The 23,256-nt window shown below is 34.4% G+C and overlaps 1 protein-coding gene across 4 annotated transcripts in view; it reads right to left on the reverse strand.

Moving 5' to 3' along the window:
- LOC138695124 (uncharacterized) overlaps positions 1 to 23,256 on the reverse strand; it is a 293,372-nt gene that overhangs the window by 266,195 nt on the left and 3,921 nt on the right. For all 4 annotated transcript variants that reach the window (XM_069819546.1, XM_069819544.1, XM_069819543.1 and 1 more), the window contains exons 2-3: positions 14,457 to 14,552; positions 9,353 to 9,475 (exon numbers count right to left, since the gene is read on the reverse strand). The gene's annotated coding sequence lies outside the window, so the exon portion shown is untranslated. The remainder of the gene's footprint in view (positions 1 to 9,352; positions 9,476 to 14,456; positions 14,553 to 23,256) is intronic.

Below are 23,256 nucleotides of genomic sequence, written 5' to 3' on the forward strand. Positions count from 1 at the left end.
GAAATCACCTTTTGATATTACATTGCAATATTAATTTCCATACTTTACAGTCATTATTATTATTATTATTATTATTATTATTATTATTATTATCATCATTACTATCACTACTACTACTACTACTACTACTACTACTACTATTGCAACTGTTTCTCTTATTTCTCATGATTAGGCATACTTATAGATGCTACTTTTTTCTTTCAGGTGAAATTGAATCTACATAAGAATCCTAAGACAACAGAGCCTTGCCAATTACTGTCCTGAAGCGGCCTTGTCTTATGTGTTGTGTCTATATACAATTAATTCTTTCAGTTTCCCCCCCCCCCCCCCCTTAATGTAATGAAGTTGTTGTTTGATTGATACCAAGTGTTCTGCAGTTGATGTCATTTGTTATCTTGCACTCCAATATTTAACCAGATGATTGAAAGCTGTGTAAATTTGGACAGTCAAGACAATGATCCATATCTTCATTGAGATTTCAGAAATGGCACTGGGAGATTCTGAAATATCAGTTTTGTAAATATTTGAGACAATCATGGCCTGTGATAATATGAGTACTGCCACTGTAGATTTTCATAGAAGTTCAGTTATTAGATTAGGTTTATTATTTTACTATGTATTGTACTATATTTTGGTTCGCTTAATTGATTAATTATATATGCTGTAAATTGAATAGTAGACTGTAGGCCTATAGCTTAACTGATGAATTATATGTGCTGTTAATTAAATAGTAGGCTGTATACCACAAGTGATGAATTGTTTATGCTTGTAATTTGAAGTAATTTGCATGATATGTATTATCAATTTCTGTATATTTCAACTGATTGAATTGTTTATACTTTTATACTTTCCAACAACAACACAACAGATATTATTACTTATGATGAACTCATTGAAGTATATAAATGTTTAAAAAACGGGAAAGCCCCAGGTGAAGATAATTTAAATTTCGAGCTTTTTAAATACGCTGGAGAAGAATTTACCTATCGATTTTTATATTTCTTAAACAATATATGGGCAGGATTAAACCCCCCAGAAAGTTGGCAAAAAGCCATTGTAGTACCCATTTATAAGAAAGGAAACAAAAAACTATGTGAAAATTACAGGGGTATAAGTCTTCTCAATTCTGGATATAAGATCTATACAGCCATAATCAAAAATAAACTATCACATCTTTACAAAGACAAAATCACTGAAGAACAGAATGGATTCCGAAAAGGAAGATCATGTTGTGACAGCTATTTCACCATGAAGATTTTAATTGAAAAGCACAGAGAATTTAATATTCCAACCCACTTAGCTTTTATTGATTTCATAAAAGCTTTTGATAGAGTTGATAGAAATAAACTTTTAGTGATTTTACGCTATGATCATGTGCCAAACCAAATCATTCTCTCCATTTATAATTTATATCAACAAAATGAAATTGCCATAAGAACTGAACGCGGAACTACTAGCTGGACTTCCATCAACCAAGGTGTTAGACAAGGGTGCGGTCTTTCCCCTCTGTTGTTTATTATATATATGAACCATATTTTATACATTTGGAGGCAAAGTCATCATGCTGGAATTCAAATTAATCGAAACACAGTTCTCGATACACTAATGTTTGCCGACGATCAGGTTATTATCGCTAAAACAGAGGATGCTTTACAAAGAGCCATTTATAATTTGCAAATAATCGCCTCTGATTTCAATATGGAAATCTCAAAAGAGAAAACAAAAGTCATGGCATTTTCGGGAGAGAACCCAATTCCAAGTAAGATCATGATAAATAATACTTTAATTGAACGTGTTAACTCATTTAACTATTTAAGGTTATAACCTCTCTTACATCACTGATGAAGATATGTCAAACAAAATATCTAAATTTATAAAAATCACTGGCGTCATTAATGCCGTCTTCAAATCCTCCCATGTTCAGAAACATACAAGGCTAAAGGTATATAAAACACTAGCTCGACCGGTCCTCACTTATGGTAGCGAGGCATGGACAATCAGAAAAGCTGATGAGCAAAGGCTGACGACAGCGGAAATGAGGTTCATGAGACGAACAGCGGGATGCTCTTTGCTGGAACACCGTAAAAATGTGGACATATTGCAGGAACTCAAAATGGATCTATAGTTAATTTTGTTCAACAATATCGACTTCAGTGGAAAAAACATGTCGAAAGGATGGATCGCACTAGATGGCCTAAACAGATTCTTACGTATGTACCAAGAGGAAAGAGGAAATTGGGAAGACCACGAAAGCGCTGGCATGAGACCGTAACAGATCCTGTAGGGTCTAATACGTGAGGGATATGATGATGATGATACTTTTAAATTGAATTAACTTGCTTGCTGTGTATTATATTTTATAGCTTAACTGATGAATAATTGTTTAGGTTTGTCAATTTAATAATCTGAGTGCCATGTACCTCATATTTTTAGTGGAGCCACCAATGTAGCTTAGTCGGTAGACTCGTTGGCCTGCAAATTTAGAGCTGCACTCGAGGGTAGGTTGGATCCCCCATTTGGTCTGATTCGTTGGTTTCTTCTGAGGATTTTCCTCCATCGTGGAGCGGATGCCGGATGGCCTATTGCAATTTTTTCATTTGCTTTAGAATCATTCCGATTTTTGTTACCACATTGTCATGTTCTGATCTTGTTATTCTTTTAACAGTGTGGTAAGATGCAGGTATAGATAACATTACAGTAATTTTGCTTCCTTTCAGCTACCTCATTACCTCCCACTCCATAAAGTTCATGGATCCACGGAAGTACCAGTCGTCGATGTAATTCGACCATTTTGCTTGAAATTTTAAAACACTGTAAAATATTGAGAGTTCATGCTGTTACGTCCAATACTGCAGCAAGAATATCTGATTTTGAATCTGATAGTATGACAGCCTTCTCAGATTTATGAAGTTGATACTGGAGATTTTGTAAGCTTAAAAGTGTATCTAAATTTTCACTATCAAAATTAGTCAGTGTTTGAAGTTAGTTAGTTAGTTAGTGGCATTTAAAAAGGGCGCGTCAGCTACTATGGCTGTTTGCGCCTTACCTAAAATCTTTCACTAAACACAAACACAATACAATAACCAGAATGTTTAAAAGAACTAAAAAGCATTGTCACGGTTAAAATGGGGCAAATAAGTGTTTGAATATAATTCCCTGTAAAAGGGAATATACTGGTATTGTACTACAAACCACTACATCTATAGCTTGGTAAACAGGATCCATCTTTAAAAAATACTGTATGTAGTCACTCACTGACCAGATCATTTATCGTTTCTAATGATTTTTAAAATGTCTGGAGAAGTATCACATTTCTTAACATCATCTGTTAAGGTTAACTTATATACTATTCATTTTCAAATAACTTGGGATTGTGTTTTATTAGTAAAGTTTCCCTTAATTGAGCAAGTTTGAGTTCTCCAAGTAGAGTCAAAAAGTCTGTTGGGATTTTGGCTCAATTTATTAAAATTTGTGGACTGTGATTTTTTGTTCTAGACAACCATATTATCTGCAAATGATGAGATTATCATAAGATCTATTTCTTTAGTTAGACCATCGACTTTAATATTGGAAAATGTATTCCTGAAAACAACAATGTGGGAAGCCCAGATGAATCTGTCTCTATTTACATATTTGTGACAATGAATCAAATAATCAAGTCACTGACCCAGTGTAACACTTTATCATGGACACCCTAAGTTTGTAATTTCTTAAGTGATTTATATCTACAGAGCCATATGATCCTTTAAAATAAATTAAAATTGCTAAGGTGTTTTGTTTTCTGTTTAAAATATCTTTAATATCTTGACTAAAATTTAAAATCTGTCCATTTGTTGAATGTAATTCTCTAAAGTCAACTCAATAAGATGAAAGTTAGTTACTAGATTCCAGGAACCAATTCAATCTATGAAATCATCTCTTCCATAATTTTGGTTATCATACTAGTAAGTGGTATCTGCCGATAACTCAAAAAGATATTAGTTGAATGATTGCTTTTCAAAATTGATGTTATGATAGATTTTCTCCAGACAGATATTGTACTTTAGATGAGATTACAAGATAAAAGTAGTGAGTTTGCTTGTTTGCCAACATGTTTAAGAAAATCAGCATGTGTATTGTCTGGACTTGGAGATGTTTTGGGTCTTATGTTATTAAATTAATAGTAATGTTCAGTTATTGATTAAATATTGTTATATAAAGTAGATTGTAGATTTAATATTTCTTTCAGTTTTTCCTTAATAGTCTGACGTACACAGATAAAACTAACAACCACACCACCAACTAATCTAATAGAAATTAAAATATAATTAAATGTAGAAAAAGTAATTAAAATTATAAATATACATAATAAACCATAACCCCCTAATTTCAACAATATACTATTTTATTCCCTTTTACAGCTTGTAGATAATTATTAATTATAGTTATTACTTATTAGCGTAATATTTATTGAACTTATTGGCTATTTCACTTCGTTTGAAAGATGTTATTGTGTACAAAAAGCATTTTTGGATGATCGTTTCATGCTGTATGTTGTGTATAAATGTATGATTTCTGGCTACCTGTTCTGTGTAATCCATCTTTTGTATGGAATTAATAAAATACTCTTTTGGTAGTAATTATTTTATTAATTGAGTACTTAATTTTCACCAACTCACATTTCTTGAATCATTTGTTTTTTTCTTATTTAAATTTAGGACACAAAAGCCAAAAAGAGACTTCACAGTTATGTATCATACATTTTTTCAATGACAGACGTGGAGTTGCAGAAATAATAAGTGTAAGTGTAACATTATTAAGCAATTTACAAACAAATGAAATCTTTAAAAAGGTATCTAGAAGTGAAATTACTTATGGCTTTTAAGGACCAAAATTATTTTTGTAAGTTGATTTATTATTATTTCAGTTTTAGCCTAGTTGTATTATCCATTTCCTTACTAACTTCAAAAGATAATCAGAAGTTCATTCGAATTCCAACCAAAAGTCAATTGGTTATTAATTTATCTACCTTTAGGAAGTACAGTATATGTACGCTGGAATCTTTGAAGTGAAGTGACAATAATTTAATTGGTCTTGGAACAGATTTGATTCTTAAATATTATATTATATACTATACTTTGTTGCATATTTACGTCTAGTAACCTATTAATGCTAATACTAATAATAATGTAAAGGAATAAAAGAATAGAACATATCAATACACTTCTCATGTGATTCATTTCCTCCATTTCTCATATAGTTTGCCTACGAAAATATATTAGAAATTATAATTGAAACTATTTAGAATAACCTTCCAACATAAAGGTAAAGTACGGTGAGTAAAGAAGTCATTCAGTACATAGGATCGTGATTTTACTACATGTGGTGATATCTGGTAACAGTTGGCAACACTGACAAGACGGAAATATTTGCTGTTTGGGAACTGAACTTACGTGATCCTCACTATAGATAGAAACAATAAGGAATTATGTTATGATAAAAAGAAAAATTAGTACAATTATAACGTTAATTCGTCAGAATGTTTAATTTAATGAAGATAAAGGGTTCATACGAATATTTCTGTCCATCACTGTATGTAGCTATAAGGAAAGCTAAAATGTTGGCGAATCATATCAAAGAGATCATTATTCCAATGTTTTAAAGTTACATATTTTTACACATTTTGGTGCATAATAAATATTTTGGCATATTTCACATATTTTGAAAGAATACACATTTTTTTCACCAATTTTCCCTCTACTTAATTCTTAAGTTATATGTTTTAAAATTGTTTATAAAGCTTATTTCTTCGTCTCCAGTGCGTAAATATAATTTAATAATTGAAAATAGTAACGTATTCTGTGAAAAAATGGACATTTGTTTGCAATGCTAATAGTGTGTATATCCCTTAAGAAGTAACGGTAAAGTAGGAACAAATACCACTGCGAAGGGTGGGTCATTGTACTGCTAACGCGGTGAAGGAAAAAGTGAAAGTTACCCTATGGGTATAACCATTTCCCACAAACATCTCCAATCAATTGCTCTAAAAGAAAACAATAGTTTTTTTTTTCTGTTTTCTTATGAAGCTTATTTTGACATCAGGTGATACAAATAGCTAGTCTACTGCTGGATTTCAATTGACGATTCCTTTACTACGACGGTAAAATCGTGCTATGCAAAGTGTTTGGCGAACACATTGGTTGCTCCATGAAGTCACAGTTAGAACAGCATTTAAAAATTGAACTTCATGTGAGAAATAAAAAACGTGCTCCGTTGAAAAGAAACAAGTTCTTGTTACACAAGTGGTGGTGCAACATTCTTCGTCTTGTACCAGTGAATTTAATAAAAATTTGTGCGTGGCAATGATTGCTGCAAACATACCATGGTATAAACTTGGAGTTCCAAAGTTTCAAGTTTTCCTACGCAAATACCGCAACTTCAATATTTCGCATGAATCAATACTCCATAAAAATTATTTGAACTCCTGCTACATTGACACAATGGAAACGATTAGAGCTGAACTTGATGATTTCTACTTATGGGTTGCCACTGACGAGACGATCAATGACAGCAAAAAATATGGAAAAAAATATTCAATTATTAATTGCGCCACCAAACAATAATTAATTGAGGTTGAATCACATGTGCACCTGTAATTTTTCATTAGTGTGCAAAAATACATCCAATAAAGTTTAATTTTTAAGTTACATATTTTTTATTTATTACTAGGGCAAGGCATTTAATGACCTATAAATTGGTAAAAAATGCAAAATAAAAAATGCATTTATGACCTAAAAAATACAAAAAATGACCTAAAAAAACAAAAAAATGACCAATAAAAAGTAAAGCATTGCCAATGAAAATACTTTTAATTACGTTAAGTACTCACTTGATTACTGAACTACATAAAATTTAAAAAAATCCATGTTACAGTACCTTGTATTGCAGAAAATTCATTTCAAGTGCACTTTTACAACAATTTTGAATTCCAGTTAACAATCAAAACTTGGCGGAGATTTTCAAACAAAAATGATTGTCTATTGTCTGCTAGTACCGACTTATAAACGGAAAAGCTTCTCTCTACTTCAACGGAAACAATTGGAGCAAACTAAAAGCAAGCAATATCTCCTGGATTTAATTCACAGTCAGGAAGAGAAAAATTGTCACCAGACAAAGCTCTGCCAATTGAACACAATGTTGTGTACCCCCTGTTCTTGCTTAGACAGTTTTTCATTTTCATTGACACTGCATCACCCACTTTACCACATGCACGGTTCAAATCATTCACCACTTTATCCACTATTTGTAGCTGTTCCACTAATGTCACTTGGGATTTTGCCAGTGCAGTTATGACATCAGGAAGGAATCCAAAATTAGTATTTATGTAAGAAAGTTTACCAGCAATTTCTTTATCAGCTAACAGTTCTTGCGCCTTTTTTATTGACACTGACTCACCATTATCAAAAGAATCAACCACTTTCTTCACAACATCGAAATTCTTGCAATAATAACTGCAAGCTTGGAGCCATGTTCCCCATCTAGTCAAAACAGGTGAAAATGGCAATTGGATTTCTGGAGCTTCTGTTTTGAATGCTGAAATTCGAGAGGGGACTTTCAAGAATACTTTCTTCACGCATCCAATTAATTTATCCACTTCAGGAAAATTTGCACGTACTTCTTCTGCAACCCGGTGTAATGCATGCGCTAAACACGTCACATGTACCATTTTTGGGTACAGTGCACTTAAAGAAGCAGCTGCTTTCATCATGTAGGGTGCTGCATCTGTTATAAAAAGCAATACATTGGAATTTCGAATCCCATCAGGCCAAAGTATTCTCAATGCATGGTCAAATACTAAGCTGATCGTCGAGCAGTTGACTTTGTCCAGATGCTCACAATGTAGTAGAAATTGTTCTCCAGGGCTGCGTGCTTCTAAAACTCCAACAATAACATTAGCTACATAACAGCCCATAGAGTCTGTTGTCTCGTCAATGGATACGAATACATTTCTTTCTCCAATCATTTCTCTTATTTTTTTCAAAGTTTTGTCATAGCACCGAGCTATGTATGTTCTTCTCAATGTTCTGGGATCTGGAATTAATTTTCCGGTCTCCTCTTCTAAGAAAGTTCGCAGCTTAGGATGATTCAGTTTGTGAAGTGGAATATCAGCCGATAGAAAAGCTTCGCATAGTTTCTCACAAAATGGCGAAAACGTTGAACACGTATCCCCCAGAAGCATTTGCTGTAAGTTTACACTGGATTTATTTTCAAGTCTCTGCAGGCCACGTTTATGTTTCTCCAGTGACATGTGTTGTTCTATCATAAACTTTTTTTCAGCAGCCACTCTCACATCACAGATCTTGCAGAATAAAATACGACCGTCCATTGAAAAAATATTTTCTCCATATTTTGAAACAAATGCCTTTAAGTTAACACTAGCAGTTTCCTTTACTTTAGGCATTTTGCTCTTGACCTGTTCACACAGACGACTAGAAACAACTGACCACCTCAATTAACAGCATAACAATGCCAGTTTACCTGGAGAAAGGAATCTCTGTGGGAGTGTGGGTAAATTCCTAGAAGTGGGCAAGTTCATTATGCCTTGAAAAATAGGGGTACAAGCTAGCATATGCTCCTAGAAGTGGGCAAGTTCATTATGCACATACCTTGAAAAATAGGGGTAGAAGCTAGCAAACATCTACTTAATTCCAAGAAATTGTATTGACAAGGAAAATACTGAATTATAATAAAAATCTCAAATCAAATACAAATAATGTCACAGCCTTCCTAAAAAGTGTAAAAAATGCTCAAAATGACCTAAAAATTGCTAAAAAATGACATCCGTAAAAAAATTATGAAAATGCAAAAAAATGCCCTAACGAATTGCTTTTATTTAACCCGGTTTTTAATGTCATACATTTCCATATATGCTAGCAATGTTTAAACCTTCATAAGAAAAAGATGCAAAATCATTAATTACCTTGCCCTATTTATTACATATTTATCTACATATTTTGCCACTTTATGTACAGTACATATTTCTCATTTCCATATTACATAAAATCCGGGCTCTACTGATATGTGTGTCAATTCATTATTATGTACTAAAAGGAAGGTGGGTATAAAGCAGATAATAATAACACATACGTATTTCCTTGTGGAAGTGAAATAAAATAAAGTTCTTAATGGAAAGCTTACAGTCCCAAAGCTGATATGAATATATCTTGTCTACAAAGTAAAGAAGTATGTGTTTAAAAATTGATTTCAATAAATGTTTGTCAGATGAAGAGCCAGTGTTATAACATTTATAAAAGGTCTGTCAGCAACATACATTTTGATTTATGTAACTTATATATACTAAAGTATTACTTACTTTCAATACCAGTACTTTTCTCAGTCTTAGAATCTCCTTGTTTTCCTTAGCAAGACTGTTGTGCAGAATATCTTATAGGAGATCCTCCTTTGAATCAGATAACTGCAATGCACCACTCGGCAGCTATGAAGAAGAAAAGAAAATAGTAATAATTATGCTGGAAAGAGTATGAGGCATTGTGGATACGTTGTATTAGGAGCAAACTTGAAATCGTGATTCTTTGTTGAGTTCACCCCTGCTATACGCAGTGCCTCATATATTCCATTGCTTTTTAAATCAATTTTCTGTATTTCTCCTTATACAGATTGAACCATAAGTAATATCATTAATTTCTCGTTCTCGTTCAGCAAAAGAATTTTACAATCTAGCAGGAAAGAATTGGGGATGCTCCAGGAATACTTCATAAACTACATTCAAAATGTTTATACAGTCAGTGCTGACATACTGCGGAGAAATTTTAATTACTTCACCTGTCATAAACGAAGTAGAATATGTTCAAAACCAAGCTCACAGGCCATTACTGGTAGAATCAAAACAACTCCATAGATTCTATGAGATTCCTCACTAATATTAACAGCATCAAAATGACAATAGAAGAAAAAGCACTGATTCAATATGAAAAACTTATCAGATTCCCAGGAAACAATTGGCATTCATACAGTCCTCTCTGTAGACTGAAAACTCAAAAAAGTTTTATATCCATGGTTCAAGAATTAAAACAGAAAATCAATATCCCGAATTTAAAAGAAAACTTACAAATTAAACCAAACCCTTTAACTCTATTACATATAGAATATAATCTAAATTTAACAGAAGAAATACTGAAATCAGAAGTAAACACTGAAATAATGAAACAATTGTCTTTAGAGACAATTAATATTAGGTACCCTCCACAAAACTGGCTTCATTTATACACCGATGGATCCTTGATCTCCAGAGAACAAGCCTGCTACTAAATCTACGTATTACTCTGTGAAAAGATTTATTAAATCTACATACTTAGACTTCAACAAACAAAATTTGATAACACAATCTCAAGGGGAAAAAATGGAACTCTCTGCATCATAATCCACAGTTAATTCCCGATTTACCACGAAAATCGTCTGTAGCTGCATTTAGATTGGCAACAGGCCATGATTATGTGGCCAAACACCTGCATAGAATTGGAATATATCAGTCCCCTAACTGCCCATTGTGCAACTGAAACCAAGAAATGGATTCGGAACACCTCAAAATCTGTGCTTCAGTGGCTGACCATGATAATATCTTTGAAAAATATTGGAGTGCAAGAGGTCAAATGACTTTATTGTCATATGCCTGGCATTAGAAAACAACAACAATCTTACATTTATCCGGATTAAATTTGTGCACATTTGAAGAACAAAACTAAAATTCTTTCAATCATTCATTATCATAATTTTATTCATTGCTCTCTTAAATTGACTGAGTATATTGGGATTAAATCAGTGGCTTTCCCAAAACATGCTATGAAATGTTTCATATAAAAAAATTTTTATCTCCAAAAGGAAGCAAAAACGAGCAAAATTGTATTAAACTGTTTTGTTTGAAATATCTCAAACAACTCCCTGAAATTATGGATATTACTTACTGTTCACTCTATGAATATTAAGCTCTAGTAGACTCACTGTATCATTTAATGATATTGAGTTGAATATTTGTTCTAGAGCTGAAATTGGCAACCCCTATTCCCTGTGTATTAGTTTCTTCTGGTCAGTAACAGGCTGGAAGAATATTAATAGAGCCTACTTTCAAATCTCCAATGTGTTTAAGCCAGAAAATTTATACTAAAGCCATTCTTATTTTTTTTAGCGTGTATAAGTTCTGTTCAACACTAAGTAATATCCCAGAAATTCGGTCGATACATTTTCAGGCCAGTTTTGTCATGCATATAATTCCTAAACTACGCGACACATTCCAATAAAGTAAATGGAGACCAACAGTAGGGTAAATGTATCCAACGTATCATTGAGTTGAGTGAGTCACATCATCTATCTTCACTGCGGTAGAGGGGAAGTTTAGGCACGAATTGGCAGGTCCCATAGTAGCCTTGGCAGTGTAACTCGAGAATGCGAAGTGATAGAACGCTCACAATTGTGTAAATGATTCGTAACGAACCAGGCTATAATCCCAACTGAGAAGCAATCAATAGTCGACAAGTGAAATTGAAAAAAATTCCAAAGTGCAATTGAATGAAGAGAGAAAATTCACAATGTCGAGACATATGCAGCGCAAAGGGGAGTGGGAGTGTAAGCAACGGAGAGTAAACGATACTGTACAATGGTTAAGTCCACATCTGTGGAGTAACGGTCAGCACATCTGGCCACGAAACCAGGTGGCCCAGGTTCGATTCCCAGTCGGGGCAAGTTACCTGGTTGAGGTTCTTTCCGGGGTTTTCCGTCAACCCAATATGAGCAAATGCTGGGTAACTTTCGTTGCTGGACCCCGCACTCATTTCACCGGCATTATCATCTTCATCTCATTCAGACGCTAAATAACCTAAGATGTTGATGAAGTGTCGTAAAATAACCTACTAAAAAAATGGTTAATGTAGCAACCGACATATTTACTTTTAATGCATACAAGGTTAGGACAGAATTTCATGTAACTTCGAAAACGTTGAATTACATGACAAACAAAAATCTTTATCCCTCGCCATCTGTTGTACATGATTAGTTAAGAACTGCAGACCTGCCGTTAAAAAAAAAACAATCCAAGCATCCCCTGCTTTGTAAATATTGATATTGTAACGGTATGTGTATGAATGATTTGTCTTTGTAATCCGGCAGGATGTAATGACATGTGTGATTGCTGTTTATTTATAATTTTAGAGCATGTGCGTTCAGAGAAAGATTTTCGATGTGGTAAATTCTGATATGTTTTCTCGTTTCTACGCGCATGCGTCGATGGCCCTTTGGCCGCCAGTTCGATGGTGCAGACTGAGTCAGTCTGTACAGTAGCTGACTAGAGCTGGAGCCATCAGCTCAGACCGGAAAGGCTTGGTGTCCATGTTTGGGAACCATAGGCCTATATCTCAACCCATGATGTGAAGGTAAACTGGCCACTGTACTTGGGTTTTTCTCTAAAACTAATTGAATTATAGCCCACTGAGTTTTTCTTTTGTGCATATTGTGGGATTTTGGTGAAATTATTGAAATTCTAAAAGAGGTTTTCCTTTTCCTGTGAAGATCGGCCGTGGCACTTAAAGATTTTGCTAGGCTGAAACGAATCCACATCATAAGTCTGCGTGCTGTAATGATTAGTTAAGATTGTGATTTATTCTGATAGAATAACAAAGATCATGAGCTGATTATATATAGATATGAGATGAATAATGTTGAATGACTGAATTTTAATTTTATCGTATTGTTAAAATAAATTCTCAGTGTCAGTTTAATGTTGCTCAAAAACAAACACAATTTTGTACATTTAGCTTGTCTAATTTTTCAACTTTATGAAACTGGTTTAATCAAAGGTTTTGAGGCATAAAGAGAATTGTTGGTTTAAGGTTGAGTTTATTTAGTGAAAAATAAAACTGCATATTTCGTAGTGTAAGAATTTATTATAATCTTTGGTAGAAAAGGATAACTTCAGTACCGGTATCATGTTACCATAATATCACTCATCACCTGGCAACCCTGTGTGTAGCTACATGTCGTCGTTGTTTCTGCAATAACTCCTATGTGACATATTTATCGATTTTCAGATTTATTTTTCTATTAAATTAACTTAAATAGTGATACAACAAATAATAAAATCTCCTATATGTAATTATATTTCTTCCTTTCGAAAATGTAAGAATTCACAATACGTATGAAGATGAATAAATGTGTTTTTTCCTCCTACTGAAAATTTGTGTATTTTGCACATAGGAGTTATTGCAGAAACAACGACGATATGAGTCACTCAGCTAAGTGTGCTCCTAGTATAATGGCAGTTGACATTGGACATATACGTCAACGTATATGCCTAACTTGGAGTCAGGTCATAAAGGGAAACATTGAAGGAGGAGAATTCGATCCGGTGCTGTGGATTGAAATCGGTGTACCTCAGTGGTCAGAGCACTTTGTATGTAGAACCAAGGACCCGGGTTTGATCCCCGGTGCCGAAGCGAATTTTTCTCCTCAAATATTAATTGTCAATATTACAGAGAATATTCTGTATGACAAATTAATAAATCTATAATATTCTCATAGCTAGCAGTGCATATGTCTGCACAGATTACTGTGCACTTAACTGCTGAATCTCGGCCAAATAAGTCACTCAGCTGAGTACGCTCCTAGTATAATGGCAGTTGACATTGAACATATTAGTCAACATATATGCCTAACTTGCAGTCAGGCCACAAAGGGAAACATTGAAGGAGGAGAATTCGATCCGGTGCTGTGGATTGAATTCGGCGTAGCTCAGTGGTCAGAGTGCTTGGTACGTAGAACCAAGGACCCGGGTTCGATCCCCGGCACCAGAGCGAATTTTTCTCCTCAAATATTAATCATGAATTTACTTTGATTGATATATTTTGAATGATATATTTTGAATTTTAAGGTCATTTCAAAGGTCAGTTTAATAATATATGAGGTGTCACTGCATAAGGATCATGTGCAGAGACTAAGTGGAATGCAGAGAATAGGAAAGATTTGAGAATGCTGGGTTTGCAGTGAAAGGCCTGCCTTTGGGCAGAACACGTGTGTGTGTGTGCGTGCGTGCGTGTGTGCATGTGTCTTGAAAAGCCTCTTACAAATCCTGAGGAATTGAAATGAGAGAAATTTTAACAGTCTATATATATATATTTTTGGGGAGGCTAAAAACAAACCATCATCTTTCTTATCATTCATCTCGGGGAAGGATTACAGCAAAGAGAAAAAATACTGCAATGGAAGAAAACTGGATTTGCAAGAATTTTACAATGGACAAATATTTAACATACCTTGCTGTATAATGGCAAAGAACATCATTTTCATGACATTTTTATTTCATATTTGGAATTACGTTGGTAATTTTAATATTCTTATTTCACAACTTAATACAACATTAGCCAATATTTTAAGAACTTTCATTGAGTCATATTGTAAAATGTTGGTCATACCTGACTATATTCATCAGAAGTCAATATCCGGTCACTATTATGTGGTATTTCATGAGAAGTCCCGGTACGTGAAGTATGATGTTCAAGATTAGGTTTCTGAAAATATACAGAATTTGATATTACAAATTTAATAAGAGTAATTATAATACTCATTGGCCACTCCACAAAAAGTATTTCACATCTAGGTCTACAATATTTTAATAGATATTATTGATCGTCCAGCACTGTAGCACTATATCTATGAGGAAATAAATAAGATAACAGTAAGTAAATAACAAGAAGGAGGTGAGCCAATTTTATAGGTCCATCTGTGCCAGAAAAAGAATGTTTGAAAACAGTTATTCGATAAATTTCTAAAATTATGTGTTCTTCATCAGATGAAGTGGATGAATCTGAAGGGTCTAGTACAGGGATGCGAAACTCATAAGTAGGGGTGAGATATACTTTGACTCACCGCTGGCTATGCCGTCGCCAGTGGCGTATTTGAAGGCGGTTTGTAAGTAACACAATGCAATACAGAACACTGAAATGAAATGAAATGATTAATCTAAAAATGTCCTGTTAAGGGCAAAGGCCTCCTCCTATAGAGGGAGAGCTCTATTTGTCTCACGCTGTGAGCTACTCCCCATAAGAGGTGTTTACATGCTTGAAATTGTTCACTTGGTTCACATTCTGCAGTGTTTTGATATTGTTCACTTGTTTCTGTCGCACTGGTTTTAGTCACTGTTCACTTGTTTTCTTAGGTTTTTCCAGTCTTCCCTATTTCTTGCTCTGCTTGACCAATGGCTTCCTACTCGTTCACTGAAGAGGTCGGTCCATCTTCTTCTTGGTCTTCTGCTGATCTCTTGCCAATGCGGGGGTCCCATAGTGTGACTTTCTGCGTCCATCTTCCATCTCTAAGTCTTGCAACATGGTCTCCCCACTTCCATTTGGTATTGGTGGCTTGCAGTGCTGGATCTTTAATTGCTGACATATTTTGTAGCACTTCGTTTGGAACTCTGTCCCTCAGTGATAAGCCTAGTATCCTTCTCAGCATCTTCCTTTGGCATATTTGGAGACGAAGTTTGGCAGTGAGAGACCATGTCTGACACCCATATAACAGTACAGGAGTTACGCGGGTCTCCAATATTTCTATTCTGAGTTTTTTGCTGAGTGTTCTCCCCAGTATGATAAACTTGAGAGTCCAGAATGCCTTCCGTATAATAATATAATAGAGACAGTCGCATAATATTATTATTCGTGGTGCACATGTTCTGAAGAGGAATGCTAGTACCTTTTAGCTTTCCCCAGTTTGTCAATATCGGGGTGAATAGCTGAACATAGTTTCAATTGGCATACTAAATGAAAATCAGCTAATCTACTGCATATTTATTTACTTGGTTATTTAACGACGCTGTATCAACTACGAGGTTATTTAATGTCGATGGAATTGGTGATAGTGAGAAGATACAGTATTTGGCGAGATGAGACTGAAGATTCGACATAGATTACCTGTCATTTTCCTTACGATTGGGGAAAACCTCGGAAAAAACCCAACCAGAAATCAGCCCAAGCGGGAATCGAACCCACGCCCGAGCACAACTCAGGATCGGCAGGCAAGTGCCTTAACCGATTTAATCTGCTGCGTATGTCGCTTTTAATGATATCATATTGAAAAATAACTTGATGACTCAGAACGAGACTGTTACAACTCAAAAATAGAGATTTTTCAGTAGAGCCATTTAAAGTTTTCCATTTTGATTACACAACTTTTAATACTATATCACTTCCTAATATGTATTATGATGTTTTGTGTGTTAAATATTACAGTACCTGGTTAACTAGTATCAGCCTGTTATGGGCCATCTTCAGAACTCTCAAACTAGTTAACCAGGTACTAAAATATTTAACACGCGAAAGATGTATAATACATTTTCCTAAAGTTTCCATTGTAGATGGTAAATCAGATAATCATCTCACATCAATGAAAATTGGTATATACATTAATTATTGTTATAGAAGTTTATTAAATCCTTATACTGCTTTTTTGAGGCTTGAAAGTAATGTAATTTTCCCTAAGCCTTATCGTTAGGTAGTCCAGTAGTGGGGCTGCTACTTTTAGCCTCTGGACAGGCTTGTAATGCAGCATTTCCTCTGCATTTGATGAAACAGTTATACCGCTGTGACTCGGTCGCCATTTCATCGTTGGTAGAAACAGGGTGGACCACGAGAAGGTGAGGATGGGTTGTGAAATATTTTATCAAAATGAAAAAGATGTGAACAAGAAAATTACCAAATTTACACAAATTCTAGGAATAATAAACAATACAGTAAAAGCTAAATTAGTACAAAAATGTACAAGAATAAAAATATATAATACACTAGTATTACCCTCCCTTTTATACGGAAGTGAGATTTGGACATTAAAGAAAAGAGACATGAACAGAATCAAAGCAAAGGAAATGAAATTTTTCAGGACAGCAGGATATACTCTTTTAGACCGAAAAAGGAACGAAGAAATTTTAGAACAATTAGAAGTAGAGTCAGTAGAAGAAAAAATTAGCAGATACAAATTCAGTTGGCTAGATCATGTAAGAAGAATGGAAAATTCAAGAATCCCAAAAATTATGATGCAGTATAAGCATAGAGGACATCGTCGACCATGAAGACCTTTAAGAAGACTGCTAGATGGGGCCGAAACAGGTCTACAGAGGCCTAATTCGTGAAGGATGATGATGATGATGAAGTTTATTAAAAAATTAATTTTGTCGGTATTTATTTTATGTAATTTTTATGTGACTTTTTTTTTAGTTGCAATACTTTCGCATTAAAATATCCAGACAAAACTTCTCAGATATACTGTAACTGTATTACATAATATTTTATTATTTGCAACAGGTTTTTCCTAATATGACTATGTAATAAGTTCAGATAATGTAATGGAAAAATATGTCAAATATAGATTTGGAAACAAAATGAGATTGGTTGGTATCAGGATTATTACAACAATAAAAAGAAATAAATTACACCAACCAGGATGACTACAATAATAATAATAATAAATAAATTGCATCTTGTAGTGAGAAAAAGCATGTGTTTATTTGTTAGTCAAATGTAACTCTATTTTCTTCAACACCAAATGGAAACTTTCAAAGTTTTATAAAAATTGAGCATGGATGCTTGGAATGATACCACTTTTACAAACATCAAGCAAATTCCCCCATCCCCCCCCCCTCCGCAATTATCCCTGTAGGCGAAGAAAATGCTGGCTTTAGTATTGCTAAAGAAGACTTGCCTTTCCTTTTTTGTCGAATACTTGTTTTTTTTTTTAAATCACCTTGTTCATAGGAGTGCTTAAAAGAGATTGCGAAAGGATCCTGTTTTCTAACCTCCACGGTCTTCATCTTAGACCAGTTTACATTATCACCATTTTCATTTCTGGAAAAATTATTTTCCATTTGTTGTGTTAAGTATTTCAAATCTAAGATGTCTGGTGTATCTAGTTCATTGACTTTGTACATAGGGTATTGCCTTTTCTCTTGACCAATTTCAGTACTGGTACCTATTGCGTCGTTGGCAGTATAATAGGTCCACCTTTAAGAACTCTTCCCACCCCCACCGTTCAATAGTAAAATGCACAGTCATTCTCATTCTGGGTATGACCTGTGATTAAAAATTTCTGTGCTATGACCAGGGAAAGGAAGTTCATGCCCTGAAAACGTGAAGAATATGTATGCATTTATGCCGTAAAAATAGATAAATATGCTACAAAATATGCATTATCAGTCTGAGAGATTATTTTAACAGAATAATAAGGTATAGGTAACTTACGTTTAGTCTATGGATTTTGAAGTGGTTGCCTCATTGCTGTATGCTCCATTTATGCTGTTACAGTTCACAACTAAGCAGTGACGTATGTTTTCTGTTGTCATTCTTCGCCTGTCGTCTCTCAGCATAGCTTTGTAGCGCGAAAAACTTCGTTCTACGTCACAAAAAGTAAGAGGGGTTTGCACAAAATCTGGGAGCTGTTCTATAGAAATTTTGTTGGTTTTTGGGGTGTTTTTCCTTCGAGTAGGCTATATCTTGAATTTCTTTAAGCTGATAATAGCCAGGGTTTTTGGAAAGAATATTTGCTGTTTTCTCGTTCACTTATCTCCTACATTTCCTGGAACTGATGTTAAACTGGACATTGTTCTATCGAAATCTGCTAAAGACTGCAATAAAGGAATACAAATTGCTAACTTGAGAGGCTTCCCATGAAGGCGTCATCGTTACGTTCAAAATTCATAAACATAAATTAGTCTTGTTTACGAGGTTACACACTTTTAAAAATGAGGGAAAGACAAATAAACATTCATAATATGGAGTTTCCCTGCATAAACGTTAAAATAAAAGGCAAAATATGCACTTTTATGCACAATAAAAGTAATATCATTGTATTCAGAAATTTGTGATTCATGTAGATAATCTTTCAGCATATTCACACAACGATAGAGAACAAATATGCAAATGCATGAACTTCCTTTCCCTAGTTATGACATTATATGACTCAGGTTAGTTACGCAGTACAAAAGTAATGAGGAAATGAATTTGTTCTTGTTTTGTCCAGCACAATTGTCTAAAAACAAAATTACCTGGTTTGTTACTGTGTTTGGCAAACAAGTAAGAAATTTATAGAGACATGTGTCAATCTGATTTGAACTTCTTTTGGCCAAGCCCTCATGTCAAAAATAACAATGGCCCTGGCTGTTTGTGATGTCATTCATATATATATTTTCCCCTGCAATTATTTATACTCGCTTTATCATCTTTGGTCACATCGTGAGTTAATCTTCTGGGTGAAATCCGAAGGCCTGTGTACTATTGTTGAGACTAGTTCTATTGTTGTGAACTAGATGGCGACTGTATATGTATTACTGATTTGTTATGGACACTGCCTGCTGGATCACATCCTATGGCTGTTTACACTGCCTGCTCAATCAACGCTTATGTGCGAGTCTTGAAAAAAGTTATTTTGCCGCTAGGTGGCAGGTAGTGCCCACCACTATTAACATTATCAATATATGCAGAATACCCTAAAATAACTATTATTACGAAGTCTTAGGTACTAGAAGAGACAAGGGCTTATGGAAACGATGGCCCAGGGTGTCCGAATCCTTCCGCAATGCTTAATATGTAATACTATTAATACTGAAATTAAAACTTAATTTTTTTTCTAAGCGATACTACATCCAAACAAGTAGGCCTATACTTGCTTTAGGCATTTACTAAAATTATTATTAAAATCAATTAACGTAATAAAAATAATATTTGAAACTTATATAAAATATTTCAACAAGTTTAAACATATTTACGAAAAAATATATGCTTCCTTTAACCGAGCTACAAGTTTATTGGAAATCACGGTTTGAATTAACGACAGTATGTGGTATCTTCCTGCAGTATCTTCCAATCCATGAAATTGTTATACGGACACTTGGTCTACTGTTTTATTAAGTTCAGTATTGCCACAAAGTAACTTCCCCATATATAAAAGGCCCATTTGAAGTGTGATAAATTTTGCGCTCATTAAAAAATTCTCCCCCGTCCCCGAAAAGAAATGCCGAGTAAAATACTGTAAACAGATAATTTATCGCTTATGTTGTGTACAGTAAAAAATTTGTACACATTTTTCATGAAACATATTGTTGGTCCTGCTTCTGAAAAATTTACCCGAGATGTCAGACGTAGGACTATATGATTGTCCTTCATATAGTCCAAAGTGCTTGTAACTTCCAGTGAAAATGTCTGTACAGCATAAAGAACGTTCATTTCCTCAAAGGAACTGGGTTCGACATGCTTCCTCATTAGAAATCGAATGGGTTTCACAGCTAAGTCCTTTTGTATCCTGTATATTTCCTTGATGAATTTTGAACTGATCATTCCTTCTCTGTCTGCTATATCCTGGTCTAGAAACTGTGAACGGATGTTTTTGATGATGTGACAGTAATCAAAACTTAAATATAAATTATGTTGCAAGTTACATGGGTGTGCTACGCAAGGCTGTAGATCTCCGCTGCCTAAACCCTTAAACATAGCAGTATTAGTTCTATGGTTATCAGTTACAAGCCGAAGCACATGAAATCCAAGTCTTTACAGCTTTCAACACTTGCTGAACTAATAAGAGCAGATCATTTCCTTGCAAATTTCGTACCATGAAATATGCTGCCGGTATTGTGTACTTGGTAAATAATCCATGAATAACTAAACACAGAAGTTTGTTGGCTAAGACGGGATTTATTCCTATTTCTTTATTAGAAACTCCTTCAGCTTCGACTAAACCAAAAATTTTATCCTTTTCTTTATTATAAAGCAAGCTTTCTTTTATTGCCATTTCATCGCATATAAGAGAAACTACTTTCTCAATTTCATTCAATTTTGTGGCTTCTAACTTAAGTGTCTGTTTAATTAAAGGGGAAACACCAATGCCATATTCCGTTGAGCCCATATGCCTATCTAATATGCTGCGCGACGGTGCTTGTATTAATTTCAAATTTCTTCCAAAGTCGTAGCCTTTAGGAGGCGATATTCGCCAACATAAGCAGTACCGAATAATTGGCTCGGACCATTTTGGACGATTTTTTTTTTAATTTCTAATTTGATCCAGTATATATATATGCAGCCATTTTGTAGCCATCATGTGCTGATTCCTTCCTGTTATCTACTGACTTTCTCTCAGGTAGCTCAGTTGGTAGAGCAACTGGCTACGGACTAGAAGGTCCGGGGTTCGATCCCAGGTGGTGACAGGATTTTTTCTTGTTGCCAAACTTTCAGAACGGACCTGAGGTTCACTCATCCTCCTATAAAATTGATTAACAGGTCTTTCCTGTGGTGCCGACCACACCACCTCATTCTAGTGACGAGGTCATGGAAACCATGGGGCTATACCTCCATGTCCCCTAAGTGCCTTCATGGCATATTACAGGGATACCTTTACCTTTTACCTTTTACTGACTTTGTCTCAGTATAGCTATTAATTTCTTCCTTCGCCTCTTGAAGTTCCTTCTCTATTTCCACAATTTTGTTTTCGAGTCTGTACACTTTCGCTCGAAGATTTTTATTTAATTTTTTATGGTATTCCAGTTCACTTAATCTTACAGTATTTACATGAACAGCAATATGTCTGGAATATACGTTTACATCTGCCTTGTCTTTTATAATTTCGGCTTCTATGTCTTTCTCACGATATTCGGCTTCAATGTCCTCCTGACATTGTGCAGCCAATCTTGAGACGTTGTTCTTCTCGGAGAATGATGAACTTGAGTTTCTGACTTTTCTCTTCCTCTTGTTAGAAGGTTTCTTGTATGAAGGATATCCAGGAAATATACTTGGTATCGACAAATTTTTCAGTTTCCTATATTTTGTATATTCTTTAAAATCTTCTTGTTTGAAGTGTAAACTACACACACATGAATGATCAGAAGGAATCCACTTACTTCCTCTTTTGTCACCTTCTCTTGATATAATATTTAACCTTTAACCACTTTTCCCGTAGCTCACTATTAGATGGAAATTCATGAAATGATAATCTTCTGAATTTCAATTTTCCTCTGTGCACTTTGCAGAAAGGGGCACAACAAGACACCATTGCAAATATATTATAATTAATATTGTTATTTCAGGAAACCAAGTTTTATATCTCACAAAATTAAATGTATTTCAAACCGAATGTTCCTTTCTTCCAATGTAGCCTATTTTAAAGAAGAAAATCATATCATTAATAAACAATAACTGACAAACACTGTAATTACTTCTAAGATGTCAAATAAGACAGTATAATTAATTCTACACATTTAGTACAGCCAATTCAACGGCAGTTACTTGCTGCGCTCTAGTGTCGAAACTGGACAATAATGTCCACACGAAACTCAATGCTAAGGAAGAGGAATGAGCAGGCAGTTACACAGCCAAAGGATGTGATCCAGCAGGCAGTGGTTATGGATAAGATTTCGATGATGAATGAGACCGGTGATATTCAGAGACATTGTGGCCCGAATCTCCTGGCATTTGGCTTACGGTTGAGGAAAACCCTCACCACAGAGGTGGTCATATTCATATATTGTGAGTTTGTAACAGACAGTTTTCTTTTATAATATAAAGATGAACACTCACCACAAGATGAAAGAAGTAGCCTACGACCTGAAGATCAGAGTAGCACAAAACTTTGCTTGGAGCCTGTTTTGCTGATTCAATATCTTTAGTCTTTGTAGCCCTTGATGTTTCTCTTCTTTATATCTCTATTATAACTTTCTTGCAGGTTTAATTTCTCTGTTTCTGTACTATTCTTATATGCAGTATATATACAACATTGAACTTTCTTAGGGATATAAAATATGAAGGATTAAAGTGAATTAAATACTAATGTGTAAGAATATGCACGATGATTAATATTTCAATACTACATCGATGGTGAAGACAAAATTAATAACAACATTATGTTTAACACAATGCAGGCAGCATTATGCTACCATTATTGTAAGTACTGCAAGGTGTGCAAAATCTAAACTCGAAGCATGGATATTTTCAGTGCGAAAGTGTTACAAGTCAAAATGGAACATTGCTTTTAGCAACAGTTGAGAATGGAAAACTGTTAGAACGTAAAATATAACACTTTCCAATTGAAAAAAAAAAAAAAAAAAAACTAAATAGCATAACTTTAAAACTGTTATATGTGCATTTATGTCCTAGTAGGAAATTTTTAGAGTTGTAACAGTTACCCTCATCTAAAGATTAAGAAGATTAAAATTGAAATAAAACCTAATAATTTTACCCTTCTAGGGAG

The sequence above is a fragment of the Periplaneta americana genome, chromosome 2 (genome assembly GCF_040183065.1).
Source record: "Periplaneta americana isolate PAMFEO1 chromosome 2, P.americana_PAMFEO1_priV1, whole genome shotgun sequence".
NCBI classification, from domain to species: Eukaryota; Metazoa; Arthropoda; class Insecta; order Blattodea; family Blattidae; genus Periplaneta; species Periplaneta americana.